Raw genomic sequence first — 21,603 nt, 5'->3', positions numbered from 1 at the left:
ATAGTTTGATATTATGCTCTGTCTCAATTCAGAATAAATTATGCAAAGCAACTGAGCAAAGGTGAAAATTCATTACAATTTTGCAAAGGTACAGAATATTAAAGAATTTAAAACCCTTAAAAAACAATGGCTCAATTCTGTGAATCTAAATTCCACAGAATTTAAGAACCAAATTACTTTAATGAGAACAACATGATATGAGTACCCAAAATAAGTGTATGCATGAATATATGACTGAATAAATCCTCAAATTAAAGATTTTCTGTCATAAAGTCACCTAGAAAGTGTTATTATGGACAATTTAGTTCATAATCTCAGCTCAGGAAGCCACTGGTTTAATCCCGCGATGCCAATCAAAATGGTGATCTATAACAATTCCTTGCAAAAATGCATAAGGTTCATAAATTGGCAAAATTAGTGCACTATTCAGTTTGATTACGTTGCCGTAATGTAGGTATAGTTAAATCATTGAATTAAGAATGTGCTAACTGTCTCACTAAATGTTGATGGCTCCATTAAAGTTATAGCTTAGATTAAGAAGAGTAAGACAGTTCAAGGCTTCCAGCAAGTCAGAGACAATGGAGCAGTGACATATCAAGTGAAATTCTTCTTTCTCTAGGCTTTTCCAATAACTTCAGGACGTGGAATGAGTTAAATCAGGCAGACTGGCAGAGATGATGGAAGAGGTGCTATAAGCACTCGTTCACTGACTAAAGCAGCTTTCCTGGCTTTGAAATGACCTGAACCAATACATAGAAGATTCTTCTATTCCAATTCAACCAGAATTTTAAAGCCACCCTCAAGCATTCTGAATCAGAGGTAACATAAAAACTGCTTTTAGCAAAAGTGAGGAAAAGAGCATCAAAATTTCAAACCTCTGCCAAACAAAGAAAATGAACAATCAGAAATCATCCCGGAGAAGAATTATACTCAATTAAATCCTACATTAATGCTTAATCTGTTGAGTCATAGGATACCTTTTAGGAAAGTTTTGTTTTTTATTTTCTGGACTGCAATATCCCCACATATAAAATAGGACAGCAACACTTGCTTAGTTGCAATAGTTGTGGGAATTTAAACCCTCCACACATCTACCTTTTGCAGACAGTAACAAACATCCATTTGCATAGTGCTGGGCTGGGGAAGGTATCATTACTCATGAAGAACATTAATCTAAAGAAGAGATCGAGCAGTTCTCTGAATTGTTCTGACAAAGCTTATTAATGATAAAATCCAATATGGAGCTTCTTTCTACTTGCACTTCCTCCAGCTTTGGGCATCCAGCCAACTTGCCTAAATCAGAGGCCTCATCACTCTCAGCTCCTTCTACAGCTTTTTGGGAGGGAGTGATGCTCCAGATTAAGTTCCAGGCTCTGCCTGGTTCAAATCAGCCTCTGCAGCTGCCTCCTCTCTGTATACACAGCCTGGTGAGCTCTTCAGGTGCTTCAGTCAGAAACTACAGTTAAATAGGTAGAATCCAGGTGATAAATCCAAAATTTATGGTAGATATCCCAATGTAATTGGGATCCAATCCAATTTTGTAATCTCCAAAACCTGTGCTTCAAAACAAGTACTGATACTTTTTTTGCTGTATAAACACAAGTTGTTGTAGGAAATGTATTACAACCACACACAGATTTCTGTGTAACAATCCATACATGGTTAGAATTTTCAGTTACCAAGAATACAACTTAATGACCCTAAGCATGAGATGTTAGGGTCACTGTTATGCCAGGTTAACAGTGTTTTCTTGCAAAACCCAATTACTTCATGCTACAGTTAAAACCTGTTAAGTAGTAGTAAGTCAGGGTTGCACAAAGATTTCCATCTCTAATAATTATATTTAGGAAACAAGTGAGGGGAACTACAAAAAGTGTCACTGATAATACAAGGCACAAGGAGAAAAAAAAAAAAAAGAATGAAAACATAGATGCAGCTGCTCTCATAGACATAGCATTGATTGCTAGGAGGAGGATGCCTTCACTATTATAAAAAACACTCTTCTGAAGCCAGAGGTGGAGGAAATCAAAGTATTTCAATGGGTACACTAGCAAAACAACTAAAAATAACTTTCAAATGTTCTCCCCAGCTTTAAGCACTGGTAGGATGGTTGGGTTTTTTCCTCTCTCACCTCACCTCTTCTTTATTTTTAATTTTTTTTTAATTGCTTGGCTATTCCTCTTTCAACACCTGTTCCAGAAAATACAGTTTCTTAAAATAGACACGTTCACTTTTTCCCTAAAAAGACACTGGTACTGAGGAAACCACTTTCATTTTCCATCCAGTAGAGGCCAGTTAAATCCACTGACCCATTGATTTTTGAGCTACCACATAACTATAAAACCACTGGGTTCTTAGCAACACACAGAAGAAAAAAGAGTTTTAATCATATTCTTCTCCAGTAAGATGTTCTACTTGGAAATATATTTCATTTAAAGGAATACTGTAAAAAACCTCCTATCTTCTACAGCTCTGTGTAACAGCTCTAGAAAAGAGAGGCAATTTCTTGGAGAAAGAGATTTATGAAGCTACAAAGTGGCAGGACAATCAAAAGCAGACATAGTATTTGAAACTACTTTTAACCTTTTTAGCTGACGAGACATCAAGTTGACCTTGGGCCTTTAGCTTGGACTTGCTTTAGATTTTCTAAGCCAATTACTGTTTCCATTCTATTAACAGGCTGAATGGATAAAATGCAACACATACATGATGAGTTCCTTTAACATAGCACCGTACCTAAGAATAGTACCCTAATATAAAATATTTGAACAATAAAAGCTTGGCCTCACTGATATTATTAGATTTGCTATCAACTTAAGGAGTCAAAAAGTGCTACAATAATACAGAATATAAGATTCATGGCATGTTAAAGATCAGTACCAACAGTATAAGCATAGCTGACAGTATAGTATATATCTAAATAGCACTCACACAGTTTCTGATTCCATAAGCTGTTTTGCAGACAGAAGGAGTATCGGGCAAATTTTATTAGTTAATTATATATGATTAATTGTGCTGTTCTGAATATATGAATATTATTCATCATCTCTCTCATCATTCCTTGCTGGCATAAATCTCTATTCTGTTTTAATTTGCCATTTCTTTTGTTTTTAATCCATCATCAGATAAACAGGATCATTGTTTGGTCAGCACACTTAATTTTACATGTCTTTTAGTTCTTTTATTAATGAATGGAGTCGAGCTCAACCTTGGGAATAACAAAACTGTTAAAGAGGGAGTAGAAGTGGCTTGTGCAGAACATACTGTAGCTGATGAGCTGACTGGGAAATACAGTTTAGATCATCTGACTTCCATGGAGTGACCTACGTGCTCAATAATTGTCTCTAAAGATAATGGATCCTATACCCAAGGAAATGGAAGAGGAGCTTTTGCTGTTAAGTTCAGGTTTTAAACAGGAAGATGCTAATTGTCTCATCGAGGACTTATTATAAATAGATTGATTGAATAGTGGATTCACCTATGCTGACAAACAGGCAAACTTTCCCCCTTTGTCATCTCCACTGGACTTCTGTTAATATGCTTGGATTTTGTTTTTATTTTCTATTTTCTTTTGCACTTGACAGATGAGGGAAAAAAACAGGATAAGGGAATTTAGCCACCTGAAAATCATCTGCATCTGGCCTTTCATTCTGATTAAGAACTTTCAAGTAAAAAAATAAGAAGTCCCAGATTTTGCACTGGAAATTCAGCTTCCACACAGCTCTGATCTTTACAATGTGCAGCTTTTGCATTTCTGTTGTCCCCAAGAAAGCTATGTGAGGCTCAGAACAATATCTAAACAAATCATCAAACATCAGGCTCCCCGAGCAAAATAACAAGTGCCTGTCTAAATCTTTTCTCTTGCATTAGAGGAAAAAAAAAACACCAAAGAAATAAAAATACAAGAAAAACCAGCAACATTCTTTAACGAGTGGCGAAACACGTCATATAGCAAGGCACCCAACCTGTTTGTTATCAAAAAGAGCTGTGCATTGATTAGACTGGGAGTAAACACAGGCCTTACAGGCTCCTTAATCTCAGGGAAAAAGCATAATTAGAACCAATGACTAGAAGCTGAGACTGGACAAATTTCGGTTTGAATTAAAGCACAAAGACATTTTGTTTTGATTTAGAACAATGAGAGATAAAGGAAGCAGTGGACTCTTGTGACTTATTGGAATCTGAAATCATCACTCAAGTATCAATTACTGTTTTAGTTGGATGAACTTAGATAATCTACAATATAGAAGAATCCAAGCTACATATGCACTTATCTCTGTGTTCCTTACACTCCACACAGATAGCTTGAATTGTATTTTCCAGTCAACTCATCAGCTACATTTATAGCTGATCACAAATAAAAAATTCACTTTCTACCTAAACCATCACACTAAATGTTATTTAACATCAGCAGATATTTTTCTTCTAATATATTTTGTTTCCAGTTAGCACCAAATATCTATAAATAAACAACTCCTAAGATACTGTTTTATCCAATCACCTGTACAAATAAAAGCCAAACTGAAATTCACCATTTGAAGGAAGATATTCAATGCTGTCAGATGTGAGTGAACAAGCATAACTTGTTTTCTCATTGAAAGAATCCAGGACAAAAATTACTGGTGACTCAGCTATTGCAACACACACAATTACAAGTAACATAATGCCAGAGCTATATAGTTACAAGGTCTATGAGACTTATAAGGTTGTAAGTCTTAGGAAAGATCTGAATAAGCAATTCCATTGAATTTTCAAGAACTGGACATGATTATTAGTGGTTTTCTAGGGAAAGGATATAAAACTCCACTAGCCAGTTTTGTGGGGTTTTTTCACTCTTTTCTCCAACATCTTGTTCATTGTGTGAGCAAGCAAGATTACTTTCAGCTTCCAGCATGGTGAGACCTTTTTTCACCTTTTTGTCTTAAGTCACAAGAAAAAGAAAATATTTATTATCTATTAGTTAATGAACCACTAACTCCAAATTTCCATTGTTTTGCTTCATCTCATGAGATATATTATTGGGTGCCTTAAGTTCCTGTTTAGGTATTGAAAAATTTATGACTGTCGTACCTAAACTAATTTGCACATTTGCATATGTCCATGGTTTATTTTAAGAAGTATCAAAGTTAAAACTCTGTACAGTAAATTCATTCCTTACGACAAAAATCTTGTTCTCATATTTGAACCATTACTAACTCTGGCCAAAATAAAATAATAATTTCTTGCATAAAGAGCCACAGGTTGGAATTTAGTTGTCTGTGCCCTTAATTGTGTTAGGTATGTCTTAGGAGAACTGTCCCTAATGCAAATGTCAAGAATATCAAAGCATCAATGACTGCCCTACAGACATTTTCATTTAAATGCAACACAGTAACGAACCGTGCAGAAGCTGCATTTAAAATAAAGAAAAATCCTTATTTTTCACAAAATGGAACTCTTGTCTAAACCACAGATTCATTTTATAGGGAGATAAAAGCAACTTTTTGTCCTACTATTTCCCTTTTTCCCTGAGCTGCATGTTCAGTTATTTCTTAATCATATTTCTCCTTCCTATAAGGTTCTTGCTAACTTCATAGCTTAGAAATCTCTGTATGCTGGCAGCAGCACAGAGATATTAATGTGGCTTCTCCTCATACTCCAGAAATTTCACAAGTAGCCTGCTGTATGTTTCAGGTGTGATGACTTAATTACAAATAAGAGTAACTGAGTTGCCTGGGGATTATAGCTTCTTTTTTGTTTTCCTAATTGGAAATAACTTGGCATGGAAACAGCTATCAGAGGAATACAACTTGCTCCAACAAAAATAAGGAAGTAAGTTTGCCTATGTAGAAAAAGCTTTTCAGACTAACAAGTAAATGTTAAGTGCATAAGTGTGTCCTTAAATGAGAAGCAAAACCAAGACAGTGCATAACTTGCATTGCTATCAATATTATGCTTGCAGATTTTAAATCCTGTTCAAAAATGACATTGCAATGACTCCGTGATGAAAATAAGTCTATATTTCAGAGCCAGCGAGAAGCTGATGACATTTAGAAACAATAAGACTCTTCATCCACCTATACCCAGAATAGAAGAAACAGGGACTATTGAACATGGTTATGTCCTGGGTACCACTTATTATCGCCACATGCCCTGCTAGCATCAACTCTTGTGCAACTATAATTGAAGAAAGCACATTCCTTACATTTTCTCATTTTCAACAGTTTTGCCACAAGCAGAAAAGAAAACAAACTCAGAAGAGAGTGAAAGCTGAATCTTTTCTCTACCCCAACAGGTTACATATCAGTTACATTTCTTTTTTCTTCTGCCAGCAGCCTTTGTTCTGTGTTAGAAAGACAGAGCTAATAAATCTGGATGGTGTATATGCAGGGGAAGTTATTTTTCAGATTGGGAAAGTGGTACTGGGGCCTCTTCCCTTACCTTTTTTTTTTTTTTGAAAGTAATTTCCAGTAATACATTAATCTGAAATTCAATTACAAGACAAATATATCTCAGCTAATGTGAAGATTGGCTGGGCTAGCAAGGACAAAGAAAAGGAAGATAGACTTACTGTCGATCAAAAAAGTTGTCTGTTGTGAAAAGGCTGATTTCTAGGTTTATTTGCTTATATTTGAAAACCTAGGTGGCACTTAAGTGGACAAAGCAGCAGTGAAAATTATTCCTAAATTCTTCAGAGTAAATTCAGAGCTAAGAGAACAACTTTAGTTGGATTTGTTATGATACTTAATGAATTACTTTTTTATTGTCTTTTTTGCATCCTATTCTGTTCTGGATGAGGAACTTCAGCAGAATGATAACTTCCACAAAGCACCACAGCGCTGGGTGGACAGTATCTGCCTCCTGTCACAGACACCAACATGTAGTATGAGAGAATGGAAGAAAATAACAGACATTTTCTAGGAAGGTCTCAAGTTCTAATCCCTGAAAGTAATTCTCAGAGCACACGTAACAAACATGAAATTTTTAGCTCCCCTGCCTCGTCCTAATCTCATACCCCAGACACACCTTAATAAGTACTGGCAGGAAAAATAAACCATCACTCTCCAAACAGCCAGAGCTTCACGGTTCACAGCTTTACACAGCAATTCTTGTCACTACCTGGTTTGTATACTCAATGTAATAGGTACACTGCGTGACAACTGACTCAAAAATTTTAGATATTTGTACAGCAAGTAATGTCAAAAACATAATGAGAAAAAAAAAACAGGTAAATTATGAAAACACTTAAGAGTTTCCTAAAAAATGTCATCTTGGCTTCTCAGGCATGTTATTCCTCTTCTGAAACAATTTATCTACCATTCTTCTGAGGTGTTCATCATATCTGCCTCCAGTTTCTGATCTATAAATTTCCTGAAGATCTGTTTTCTATAATGCCCACCAATACAGTCAAGACTATCTTGGTCAGTATTAAGGATGTCTGAATGTAAACCAGACAAATTTAGTGGAATTCGCTTCACGATAAAGACAAATATATTAAAATGTCATCTGGCATATACATCTTGGGTCAATCAGCATCCCTAGCCATTTAGATTTTATGAATAACAGACCATTATACTTCACTCTTTCCAAAATATTTTTTATTATATTATTTGATTTTAGAAATTGATTTTCCCCTCCCAGCTGCTGAAATTTGTATATAGTCTGTAGAAGACCATCAGAAGACTATCAAGTCTGATAGCTTCCAGTACAGCTCTATCCAAGATCAGCAAGGAGCAATCAGAAGTACTTTATAGCCAGTACTACACTAACTCATGGGAACAAAATGTTGGATCTGAAGTTCGCAATGACAGCAACTGATTCCACCTGAACTTAACAGCATGAAAGTATCTGGTCTCCAGGAACTGTCTAGATTCCCTCTACAGTTAATGAATAAGGTAGTGGGAGGCTCATCCTTCTGGGTGAATCTTCTCTTTTTTTTTTTCTCTCTCCCTTCCCACAATAAGAGGAGACTTGTGACCACTCAACAAAGTATCTGATATTTTTGGTCACATGCTGGGCTGCATCAAAAGAAGTGGGTCCAGCACACTGAGGGAGGCAATTGTACCCATCTGTTCAGCTCCCATGAGACCCCACCTGGAGTACAGTGTCCATCTCTGGGGCCCACAGCATGAGAAAGACATGGACCTGCTTGATCCAGGGGAGGCCACAAAGATGATTAGGGGGCAGAAGCACCTCTCCTAGGAGGACAAGCTCAGACAGTTGGGGCTGTTGATCGTAGAGAAGGCTCCAGGGAGACCTTATTGCAGCCTTTCCATACTTAAAGGTGGCCTACAGGAAAGACAGGAGAGACTCTTTATCAGGGAGCGTTGTGGCAGAACAAGGGGTAATGGTTTTAAACTGAAAGAGGGTAGATTTAGACTAGATACAAGGAAGAAATTCTTTACTATGAGGGTAGTGAGACATGAGAACAGACTGGCCAGATGCTCTTTAAGGTCCCTTCCAACCTAAACCATTCTATGATTCTACAATTCTGTGATTCTAAACTAAGTCTAAGCAACTTCTGAAACAGGACACAGGTACTTTTGAAAAATATTGCCCTTTATATCTTTTGATAAAATCATTGTCTTCCTGTCAAATCTAAAAAACAGATATAAATGCTGAGTGCCATTTTAGCTAATTAGCAGTTAGCATCACACTCACTTGGACATTTTAATCTTACCAGAGTAACTTTCCTGAAGTGTCTCTTTCTGTGCTTCTCACTTCAAATTAAATAGCAGTTCCTCTTGAATGACAACCAAATGCTGTGTCCTATAGAGCTGGCGGTATCCACACGTGCAATTGTTAAGTCACCTACCACTTGAGGGATCCAACCACCCCGCCTCTTCTTTTTCATGTTCCTTAGTAATTTCAATTTGCAGCTGCAGCTGCACTTCTGCTAAGGTTTCTGTTGTTTCTTCCGCACTTCTGTTCTCCCTTCCCTGATGGTTATATTTATCTCTGACCTTCATGCTATTTGTTCAGCACTGCTCTCCCTTTACTGGAAGGGAAGCCTGACTCCCCATTCTGGGTTAGCATCCTAATTCATGCCAGTGTAATCAGGGGTAAATATAATGATTTTCTGTGAAACAGGTCATATTTTCATGTGAAGACTGCAGTGAGACAAAGGAACCATTTCAGAACTGTAAAGGAAATTTTCCTGAAACTTGTCTTATCCTCTCTCTTTCATCCTTTGAATTTAAGTGATACGCCTGAGATGCTGTGTTAAGAATCTCATGCCTTTCCATCCCTGTCACAGAAGGAACTAAATCAGTCAGTCAAGACTACAAAAGGTTCTGGGGTTTAGGTATAAGCTAAACTCAAATATCACTGAAGTCACTATAACCCCAGGAGAAGCTGCATAATACAACCTGTCAAAATGTTCATCATTTAAGAACTCACCAAAAAAAGACCCCAACAAAAATTAATTGATGGAAAAAGGCAAATTCCCATATTTTCAGACTCCTTTTTAATTGTTTCATTTTACAACCATAAAGTGAATGTGTCTGGTTTTTAAAAGGTTAAAATTGCTAACATGAAATGCAACTAGCTACAGATGCTCTGGGAAAGCAAAAGCAAGCATTAGTTGCTTCCAGACAATTTTTTTCCAACAATTATATGCTCAAAACAGTGTAATTCCAGTCAAGACAGAATCTACTGATTGTGCTTCTAGTGTCTTTTGTTAAAGAATAACAGCAGCCTTTCTCTCCTCTATCCCTCCTCCCCCCTTTTCTTGCATGAATCAGATTTTTGGCAAAGAGGTTGCACCCTCCTCCCATCTAAAATTTTTCCCCATATGCTGAACAAGATTTAACCTTTTGTACCCATTTATTACATCAGCAGGCCCATATCCGCTCTTGTACATGGGGAAAACAACAGTACAACACTGAACAGAATGGTAATTATAGCATTGGCTCCCACCCCAAGCCTTTCTCCAAATATGCGCCTGCTTGCACATACACAGAGTCAGAAGGAGGGAGAGAAACTAGCTAAAGCTCTTCCTTTCTACTTTTTTTTTTGCTATAAGATTGACCCAGCCTAGTTTTCTTGACTTGTATTCTCAGTATATGGAATATCTATTGTCTAAAGGAGGCCCATTCACCACCTTTTTTTATCCCACCACCCATGAGCTTCAAGCTCAAAAAGCATTACATGTTTCTAACAAATACATTATGTAATTTTAGTTGTTTATATCCAGTGTTTCCATACTTCTGCTTGTGTTCATCTCTGCTTAGGTCTTCACTAACCCACCAACAAAAAAACCACCTAAGTCTTCACACCATAGAACCCTTTAACACCCATCTCTTACTTGCAGTCATTGCAATCAATATTTCCTTCCTAAATCATTGTGTCTTGTATATATTTATTGGATTTAGCCTCATCCCAGGCAACCAGAACAAGAAGAAATGTACTGTACACGTGTTCCCTGCTTACTCTGAAGGTGAAGTTATGTTCTGAATTACCATCCTTCCTGGCTGGAAGCAGAGAATTATAACTAGAGTTCATGCAAACCACAGTTATCACTTAACCATGAAGTTATAAAGTAGTCTGGACTGGGTTTCTCTTATGGTTTTTATGGCACTGCAAATAAATAATTTCTTGGCCTTGTCTCTCCCATGTCCCAGCTGAGTTCCATAACTACCAGTCTAAAAACTGAGTTTTTAATTCTTCTCATCTGTGGTTCAATGAATGCTTAATTAAACACACATTCAATAGCAAATTACACTGACAATCAGACTTAGTCTGAAGCCACTGGAGGCTTTGTAAGTCTGTTATAGGGACACAGATCAGAATAAGTTTGAAAAGTCCATTTATTTTCTCTCTCATACTCTTGTATCCTTTATTTACCAGGAGTCCCGCTGGAAAAAAAACCATGCAAAACAATCTTGCCAGTGGTAATTAGTGATGCTGATAACTCCAAATTCATAAACCTTGTCCATCAGGATCAAACCCACAAACATGCTCATGTGCAAGATGTTGATGCAGAGGAACATGTATAAATGACTCGTTAACAGTAAGGAAAAATGAGAGATTATTTTTAGCTCCTATTTAATAATAAAGTCTGCAATAACCATTCCCACATATTAAATCATTTTTAATGTGCAGAATATTAACAGATCATCTCATTATGCTCCACACCTTCATCCTTTTAAAAGGAGGAAGCACATTTGAATTTCTCAAATTAAATTTCAGAGGAGAGGTATCTTATGCAAGTGAGTTAGATCTTGACAAATTACACAAGGTATTAATTACTGAAGTATTTTACCTGCTGCAGGAGAAATATGAAATCATAGTACCCAACATATTATCCAGCAATATATTAATAACCTTATGTAAGAGTATGTGCAGGTTAACTAAAATGATTTTTTTCATTTTTTGCTTAAACTTTTATATTATTTAATATACTATGAAAACACTTCCTAGCTTAAGTATGACTACCATAATAAACTAGCCATGAATGCTAGTGGCAAAAACTTGATTTTCTATGAACTTCTCCTGAAACCTTGGATTTTTTTACTACTCTGACTGTACATTTCAGGAATATTTAGTACAATATTCTGGTCCAGAGAAGTCAAGAGGAGGTATTGTATTGATTGTAACAAGGCCTGGATTTTACTTCTTGTACTTAAAGGAAGAGACAATTTAAGATGTTTTTTTGCAGGGATTGATGAAACTTTCATCAAAATCAATATTTGAAGCTTATTCCATCAGTCTGTGAACTTGCCACAAATTATTTATCTGCTTATTTTTGCTGGATATGTTTAATAGCTGCCTGAATTTCTGATGCTGCATCTTGAAAATTGTTATGTCCTTTATTCTCTTATCAGTGGCATATTAGATTACCCTCTCAGACTCAACTAAATAATTTCTTTTGAAACTGAGAGAGGAGCAAGGGAAGAGAACGTAGAAGAGTTGATAAAGTGTTCTGCAAATGTAGAAACTTGGCCTAGTTCTTGTCAAGAGGAATATTCCCCGGTCTTAACTGGGATCATTTTTACGTGTTTGTCAGAAGTTGAAGTGATAAAAAAGGTTGGTTTAATTAGTTCAATACAGTTAAATCCAGACCTCTCAAGAACTTCTGTTTCAGTTCAGTGATTTCCCACACCCACAGATACTGCAGGCTGTGCAATTCCCAACAGCATTTAGACCTTGAGCTTATTTTAGTAAGGTATGACATTGTGTATAAATGTTATAGGACAACTTCATGGTCCTCAGAAAAGTTAATTTTGTCCTCCAATTTAAAAGAAAAAAAAAAAGCCCAAATACTGTCTCCTTTTAGCAGCTGTTACCAGCAGGACTAATCAACTTGGTAATTTTCTAATCTGCGCTAATGACAATGGTGATTAGCTGCAGGCCAGATGGGTCACTAAACGGTTGATTTATATCATCTTTAAAATAAGATCTCAGAAAACAAAGGGCTTATACTTCACACCTCAGGATGCCATTGGCCTTCCTGGCCACAAGGGCACAGTGCTGGCTCATGGTCATCCTGCTGTCCACCAGGACCCCCAGGTCCCTTTCCCCTATGCTGCTCTCTAATAGGTCATTCCCCAGCTTATACTGGAACCTGGGGTTGTTCCTACCCAGATGCAAGGCTCTACACTTGCCCTTGTTATATTTCATTAAATTTTTCCCTGCCCAACTCTCCAGCCTGTCCAGGTCTCTGGATGGCAGCACAGCCTTCTGGCGTTTCCTTCTCTCCTGAAGCAAATCACAAAGTAGAAATCTTAAATTATCTTTTCACTTATATTTCTCACTAAGCTGCAAAACAAAAATATCCAGCTTGGACTGTTGTCCAAAACCTAGTTGGAGGCTATACTATCAGTAACTTTTGAATTAACTGGAATTGTTATGGAACTGATGTTAGTGCTTTGCCTTGAAGTGATGGGCAAAGAGTAAACACCTTGTTTTTAAAAAAGACACAGATAAAAGTGAAGAGGAAATAAAAGAAATGAAAAGAGTTCCTCAAACATTTTTCCAGGAAACCCAGGCACCATGAGCAGTCCTATTTTCATCTTTTCTTTGGCCAGAGTTTCTCTTCGCTACTGTCACACTGCTCTGTTTCAAACACCTGAATGTCCAATGAAAGGGTTAACACACATACTTTCAAAAGCAATTCATCATATTTGTATACAGTTATTTGTCCGTCACCATCCTAATGAAGTGTCATGGAAAACACCAGCAATAAATAATAATGTCAGCCAAGAAAGCAGAGAGCTCATGTTATGGTTTTCAGGTGACGTTTTCCATACTGCTTATTAGCCTGTCAAAAGCATGGAGTTGTTTAATAAAGTAAAAGAATTTCTCATTCATTACAGTAATTATGTCAAAAAAAAGTATTTGTATCTGAAGTCTTAATTTATTTTGTTCTAAGAGGACTACCTATTAATATATTGATTCTGGAAAATTACACTACTACCTGCAGTGATCGTGACCTTGTGGGGAAAAAAGTGAAGCTCAAGTACCTTCTTTCTTCTATATATAACATGCATTATCACAACAGAAGTTAAATATCATTTCCTTAGTGGAAAAAGGATGTCCTTAATTGCTTTATATAAAAATCAATTTAAATAGCAGAAGATGGAAAATGTCAAACCCTTAAAAACTTACTAATTATATTTCCAAATATGATTTACCATTTACAGGTCTCTTACTGACAGATTTAGAAGACGGAGATAATTTAATGAGTCCAGGAGGAACACTAGTGACTTGTGTTGCAAAACATATAAATGGTATATAATAGCATTATATGTTAGGAGATACTACAGTACAGTCTATGTAAACTAAGACATTTGTCAAAGGTCTATAAAAGTTTTCCCCCTTAAAAGGTACTTTGGTGTTAATCAAGTACCAGATTCGGGTAGCGAGCTACACCCACATTTTTTAGACCAGATGAGTATAAAATTATCTGGTTTGGTTATGTATTTTTGTGGGTTATTATACATATGTGTATATTTGGAAAAATAAACACACATGACTATTAGCACTGACAGATTCACCGAGGATGACATGCAACTTAAAAATTCTACTCCAGGTGAAGCTGCTTTAGCAGGTGGGTTGGACTAGACGATCTCCAGATGTCTTTTCCAACACCAACCATTGTGTGATTCTTTGAATTTAACCTGTCACAGAAATACAAGAAGCTCTTGTGGCACAGCTTTAATTCGCTATCATTAATAGTCTCCAGATTCAAATAAATTAATATTTTCTGTTTAGCTATAAATACCACAGATAAGATAATGACCTTACTGGCTTCTGTGTTGCCAATAATTTCAAAGTTCTCTTTCAAAAGGAAATATATTTTCCTGCCTATTCATATTAAAATATCTTGTTTTTTTCCTATAGTTTTCTAACAGCTGCTATAACAAAGGCATTCTCCTTAAAATAAAGAAACGTAAAACCACTTTACAACGCAACAATCAGCAACATCAAACTCACAGACCAAATGTACTGCTTTGATGAGCAAAGGTAAAGAAAAGGGGCATGAGATCAAGTTGGATTCAGGTGAATTTAGATCAAACTGCCTGTGAAGTTAAGGCCAGTCAGACCATCGTGAGTTCCTGGCAAGAACTGAAATAGGTCTTCAAAGTAAGCCTTCTGCTATGTAAAAATATGCATGTCACAATACAAACTCAATGTGCATATCGGAACTGGCATGGCCAAAACAGAACTTAACACTGAAAAATAGGTCTTCTCCATTGTACAATTCTTCTCTGGCTGCCAAGAATTTGTTCCATAAATAAAACTCCCTCAAAATGCCCCACACATCTTTCCCATGCATTCTCTATGTCTACTTAGCACTGCATGTGACTTCGCAGAACTCTTCCTCCCTAGACTTGGTTGATGCTTGCCCACTTTTGCTCTCAGTGTCACAACCTGAAGCTAGAGCGGGTCCAGTGTTATCAGTGCCCTCCTTTAAACCTATTTCAGAGCCAGTGAGCAAATAGTATTGTTCAAAGACAGAGGAAGAAGAGCAACATCAAGTTTCAATTAGAAAATTCAGTGAGAGGCAACTTTTCTGCCCCCTAAGCTTGCTATCTGAGCAGCCCTGCTGACTAAAAGAGTTTCTTCTGACTTATGCTGGGGAGATGAAGCTTACAATATATTTCATGAGAATGACTAAGCGCGCAGGCTGAAATCAATCGTAAATCTTGTCTGGAACAAGAATGAGAGCAGACCCAGGGTACTAAGGCTGAAATATTATTCTTTTAACTTGATTGGTTTTCTGCTCTGAAAGCTTTTGGGTGAGGGTTGTTGTACTCTTGCTTTACTAGATGCTCTTCTATAACACAGACATGCCATTACACTCTTTGTTCTCTACAGCCATTTTATACAGTGCTTCAGTTCCAACACCAAAATATTTCCCATCTTCCCGATTGATTATGTTCTTTACAGCTCTTGATTGAAAAGACTGTCCACCTAGCGATACCCTCAAGGTTGCAAAGCACTTCATAATGCCTTCAGTCATCCTGTCACACTCTGCTATTAGAAAACCTCCTTTCACTTCTGCCACAACTGGTTTCCACTTCAGTTCATGACACAATGAGTATTCCTCAAGCAATTCTTTCTAAATTCAGTTCCATAGCTGAAGAATTTAATGTCTAATCTCTCTTTAATCAAAGAACTGACTCTTTCTTATTTCCACCTTCACATAATATCAATAATCAGATATTAACTTTTATATGGATTGCAACCAAATACATCTAAAAAAGGTATCAGAACCACAGCAGAGGAAAACATGGCAAATTAGTCCATTCTCAAAAAGCTTTCTGTTCTCTGCCTCATATGGACTGTTTTAAACACAGAAGCATAACTTTTCAACGTGAACTCTCATTATTATTTTTATCCATTTAAGCACTGGGGGATTCCCCTCAGATGAGAGGAAATCCAGTTTGTCTCTGATTCAGTAACCCAGGCTGAGCTCAGGTCAGGCTTCTGTCTGGGTATTTCCAGAAGAAGGTGAAGATATTCGCTGAACACTGAATTTACAAGAAATGTACTTTCTTGAAATAATATATCTGCTTGTATCTCCATGTTTTCATCATTTGGAACCTTTCCCATTAGCCATTTTTGGTTTGAAGTTAGTCAAGAAATGCCCCCTTTGAAATTAATAAGGTTGAACAGAAAAGCAACAGAAAGGTAGAAAATCATGGTCCTTTACTCATATGCTTGTACAAAAAATGTCACACTGTACCTTGAAATATCAGACTTGTTGTTCAAGATAGAACATTTCTCCTGCAGAAACTTTTAAGAACTGCATCAGTTTTCCAGACTATTATTTTTCTGGGTTGTTAAAAATAAAGATGAAATTTCATGTGACTACTTAAAACAAATATCTAAAACCTGCAATAAATATACAACAAAATAATGCTTTTTTTCTACCAAACCAAAACAAATTAAGAGCCAATATATTAAATAATTGAAAACATTTAAGAAAGAAATCTATCAGCTTGGAGAATGAGAATCACTGCTGTAACTGATGCTTTTTGAGCAAAGCAGCATGTCGCACTGTCAAGAAATATCAGAAGGAGTTAAAAATCAAAGCAATTCATGCTAAATAATATTTTAAATTACTTCAATGGAAATAGATGAGTTATTAGATTGCAAAGCGAGCCTAAACGGCAAAACAGGTTAAAACAGGAACTATTCCTGTTTTCCCATTTTAGATCTTTTTTTCACAGGAACAGAAATGAAAAACTCTCAAGTACATTACATGTTCAGAGTAACAGAAAGCAAAAGTTTACTGTCACTTGTACTACAAGCATTAAAGTATATTAGATGAAGTCAGTGTGTGACAGGGTTTCAATAAAACTATGAAACTTCAGGATATTTGGGATACAAAATATTTTTGTGAGTTCAAGAAGCAGTTGAACCCATTTATAGAAATATCCTTCCAGAGTTATTAGTACAGAGCCATTACCTCTGACTTCAGAAGCGCCTAGACAACAAATCACTGGACATATTCTATAGAGTAGGCTGGAAGAGTAGAACTAGATGCTTGTTCTATGCTTATACTCTTCCCTTGGCATTTGTGTTTGGTAACTATCGGAGATAAGATGCTGGGATAGCCACACTTTTGGTAGCTGTTGGTGTTATGTTTTTATGAGAAAGAAAATACACTGTTCCCGGACTTATAGAGGCAGTGCCTCCCACCAATGCCAACTCATAACTATGCTCTGCCATAGGGCACTGGCAGGCAATCAGAATTCCCTCTGCTTTCCACCTAACACAGCAGAGAGCCTCCAGCCAGCAGACATGGGAACACGGAAACTCTACCACATGGCATTTCCAGAGATAGAAAGACATTGCCTTGATTATCTATGGGTAGGAAGAAAAAGAGAAAGCAAAGGAAATGCCATTAAATCATGCTCAATATTACCAGGATAACAAAGACATATTTTGACCAGGGCCCAAGCTTCAACAGCCTTTACTATTGGAAATCCTTCAGCAATTCATGGATATTCTCCTCATTTAGTGGTTAGTCCACAGACTGATCAAGAAAAAATGAACAGGTAATTAAGCAGTGTGTTATATGGAACAAATATGAAATCCAGCTTTGCTAATGGTACCTCTTCATTATCAAGTGTTTCAGTTCAGTTGGTTTTATTTCTTTGCTGCTAACTATAGAAAGTTCAGTTAAAGGGGGATGTGCAACAAATCCATCTCCCTAACAAGCTCCTGTACAGCAGGAGTCTTTGCAGGCTCTGTTTATATGGACAGCAGCATTTTCAGCTAAACTCGCACTAGCTTTACCAATCTTCTATGGAGAAATCCAAAGCACAGAAAACTGAAAGCATATTGTTTGTGAAAACCTCCATATGCCGAGAGCAACTTATTTCTTAGAGCAAGCGGCAAAACAGTTGGACCATTTTTCTTAAAGATATGACAGCCAAATGCTGAGATGGAACAAAGACAGCAATTTGAAAAAATGACATAGTGAGTGGGGATGAATATGTTCTATCATTATGAAGTAGATTCACACTGTGACTGGCAGGTGACTGACCAGTTTCTTTGTAGTTTAAATTATTTTGCAAAAATTCATGCCAATTTATGTTCTTTTCATGTTAGTGATCTTCTTACAGTTGCAGTATTGTATTTCTCTTTCTTGCAAGCAGATCATGGTTTCAATGTTTGGCCATGTGTAGAATCCCGAAAAACCTTGCTTTTCCTCTTCCTGCTTGTCCTCCTGCCCCTTTCTACCCCACAGTTTCAAACTTGAGATTTGCACTTAATAAAAGAAAATCACAATCTCCATTTACATAAGCTGTGAGAATTTCAGTTACTTCTCCTCTGATGATTAAAATGTACAATTGCAGGCAGTATATTCACTGACTCTTTGTTTCAATAACATGGGTTCAGAGGGTGAGCGACCCTAAAAAAAAATACTGACCTCAGCTTTGCCTCAGTTAATGCATCCTTTCCAAGTTAATTGCAATTCTCTTGTTGGTCAAAATTAAACTTTATATAAAACTATCATACATTTAAATTATGAAGAAATTAAAAAGCTTTTATGCTGAAATAGTAAAATGCAAAATTCAAGGCAGGTTTTCAAAACTGAAAGGCACAGCTCATTGGATTACAGATCAAGAACATGTCTTGATCACTTATCTCTGAAATATATTATCATGTAGCAAAATAAATGCAATGCAAGCGTTAATTGACCACATTTACTACCATGGAAACACCACTTCTTGCCTTTAAAACAGCTTTGCAAACATTAACTGTTCTCCAAAACTGCTGGGGACACAGGAAAACACTGTCTCTGAGGATCTGAGTTAAAGCAGTGAGATGACAAAAAAAGGTGATTAAATTCTTAGTAGTAACTTTAGCAAATACAGAACTACTCAGCTTTAGAATACTGTAAAGTGAATGTCATTGTACAGCTAATGTACATAACAGGTCATGTCAGTCTCTCATACATCTTAAATATGTATGTCAACATATTATTTTTGATTTCTGGTGTAACTAAACTTTTAAGTTACTGTTTCAGATTGATTTCAAACATAAATATTCAATTACTTGCCTTAGACTAACTATATTTTTGGAATGCATTTTGCAATAGCATCATAATATGATTTTGCTTTCTCAGTGTTGCAAACACAAATAGTATAGGGACAGCATGGAAATGTATTCACAAGGATTGTGCAATAAAAGTTTTAGTTCAGTTTTGTCTCTAACACAATGGCTGTTAGGGGAATTAAAAGATGCCTGTGTAAAGTGGTCCATCATTTCAAATGATGTCTCAGCTGACAAACTTTATCTTTGGGGACATCTGCAACTGGAGCTTGTACCTGGACTATTTTATTTTATAGTTTCTGAATGATCTATCCTCCACTCATCTGTCTAATCTCTTGCTTTGAATTTCTTTATAATTTGGGCTTCTAAGACTTCCCACGGCAATGCTTTCCATGTGCAAGTTAAGTGTTATGTGAAGAAATATCTCCTGTCTGATAATTTTGGAGGCGTCTAATTAAATTACTGTAAGTGACAACTGTGTTCCCTATTCACCTTCCCTACAGAATTAAATGAAGTTTGCTGCATCTCCCTGTTGCATCATTAATGCAACTCTATCTTGAAGCATAGTCAGAGATAACATTTCGTAGGAGCACAGAAGAGACAATTTGAAGTCCTAGATCATTTGTAATATAATTCCAGCAATGTTTACCATTGCCTTGAGAGTCTTTTCAGTCTATCCCAGCAGAGCAGACTATACTCATTGCTCAAAGAATAAAGAAGAGTGGCCTGATTTGCATAATGCCGTTCATTAATATTAAAGGTTTTGCAGCTCATTCGAAAGTTACTGCTATCATAAAAGTGTGGGGGTTTTGTTTGTTTGGTTAGTTTTGTGTGTGTGTTTTTCTTTGTGCTTTTTGCTTTGTTCATTTGTTTTTTGTTTTGGTATGTGTGTGCTGCTACTGGACTACTAGCCAAATATCAGCTTTGGTGGTCAGTGTTTCCTTCCTGTGCATGCCACTGGGATCTACTTCTCTTGTCCATCCCACTTCTGGGATGATCCTGAAAACTGCAGAGCATCTATCGCAGTGCTTGGTTTCAAGTGCTGTCTTTTGTCTTTTCCATCAGAGTACTTATAGATTCTCAACTTGAAGTGCAGGAGTAATCCAGCTGAACGGTACTAGTTTTAGTCTAAGAGTTAAGAGCAGTCAAAGGATCTTGCTGAATGAGAATAGCTGAGTACTCCCACTGAGAAAGCAACACAGATCCTGGAATAAACCCTGAGGCTGGTGGTGAAAGCCAGCTGGAAGCTTGTGCTTGCTGTGTGCATCAGAGAGACTTCTGCTGTCCAGAATATCTATGCTGCTGAGCTTTGTCATTCTAACAGTCTCAGCAGCCCCTACTCATCTAACCTAATCCTCACCAATACCTCAATCTGAGTAACAGGAATATGAAGAAAGAAGAGTGAAGGTAGCAGAGATAAAATCCTGTCCCTTTGGAAATGACTGGCTGCATTCTGAGTGACTTCCACAGGCCGCAGGTAAGTTGTGTTGTGGTGGTGGGATTTTTTTTTTGTGATTAGCAGAACATAACCAATGCTGTAAACCTGCAATAAAAACATAGCTTTATATCACACTATTTTGCACCTTTTAGGAAGACCCTCTTTCCCATTGTCTATAGCAGTTATGCAAAGGAGTGCTTGAACAAGTTCCTAACTGAAGCCACCTTTATGAAGACTATTTAGGTAGGGTCCTAAAATCCTAAATTGTTGGCCATTCACTTGACTGGTTTCATCTACCACTTGTTTATCTAGCCCTTAGGAATTACATTTTTTAAGTCTTTTTTCACTATTCAAATTGTTTTTTATTTTATTTGAAAGAGCAGCTAAGATTCTTATCCAATACCTTACTGTGTAAAACTGATGGTTAGAAATACCAGCATCTTTTAAGAGGCTTGCAACAGCCACAAGTGTAGTCACTACTTCGTGCATTATCAGTTTGTAGTTTGGTGGAGACTTGAAATATGGGTTTTTTTGCAACAGCGTGGCTCTTGGAGGTGTGGGCTTCTCTGCATAATAAAAAGAACTGAGTCAAGAGATCAATACATGATTCATACTAATAAAAATCTACTTAATATAATGATACTGAACTCCTATCCAAGCATAACATGGTTTTATGATGCAAAATACTACTGATATAAATATAATCTATATTTTCTTGTTTACAAGAAACTCTTTAGCTTGTTTATAATTACTGTTACTTGAATAAAGAACAGTCAGAAACCAGTGTGCAGCTGTTATGCTATCAAATCATACAAACCTGGCAGAAAAACTTCTAAAAACGGAGTATCTCAAATTTTGCTTAGCATATGCATATTTCTGCTTCCCTACAAAACTATTATTTTAAATTCAGGCACCTTCCATTAAGACTAGAAATTCTGTAGTCACTCATGATTATATACTGAGCCTATGTATTTTTGTAGCAAGCCAGAGATGCAAGCATAAACAGTTTTCAACTCTTGTATAGAAATGGGATGTTTGATGGTAACGAAAAATGAACAGTAGAAGATTGTACTGGCAGTCCTTCCAATGGAAATAATTGACATGATGGCATGGCCCACCTGATATCTGGCCTGAACAGATTGTGGAAGGATGTTAAAAGAAAGAAGCAAAGA

The sequence above is a fragment of the Columba livia genome, chromosome 12, assembly GCF_036013475.1.
Source record: "Columba livia isolate bColLiv1 breed racing homer chromosome 12, bColLiv1.pat.W.v2, whole genome shotgun sequence".
Taxonomy (NCBI): Eukaryota; Metazoa; Chordata; class Aves; order Columbiformes; family Columbidae; genus Columba; species Columba livia.
This window is presented reverse-complemented; position numbering follows the sequence as displayed.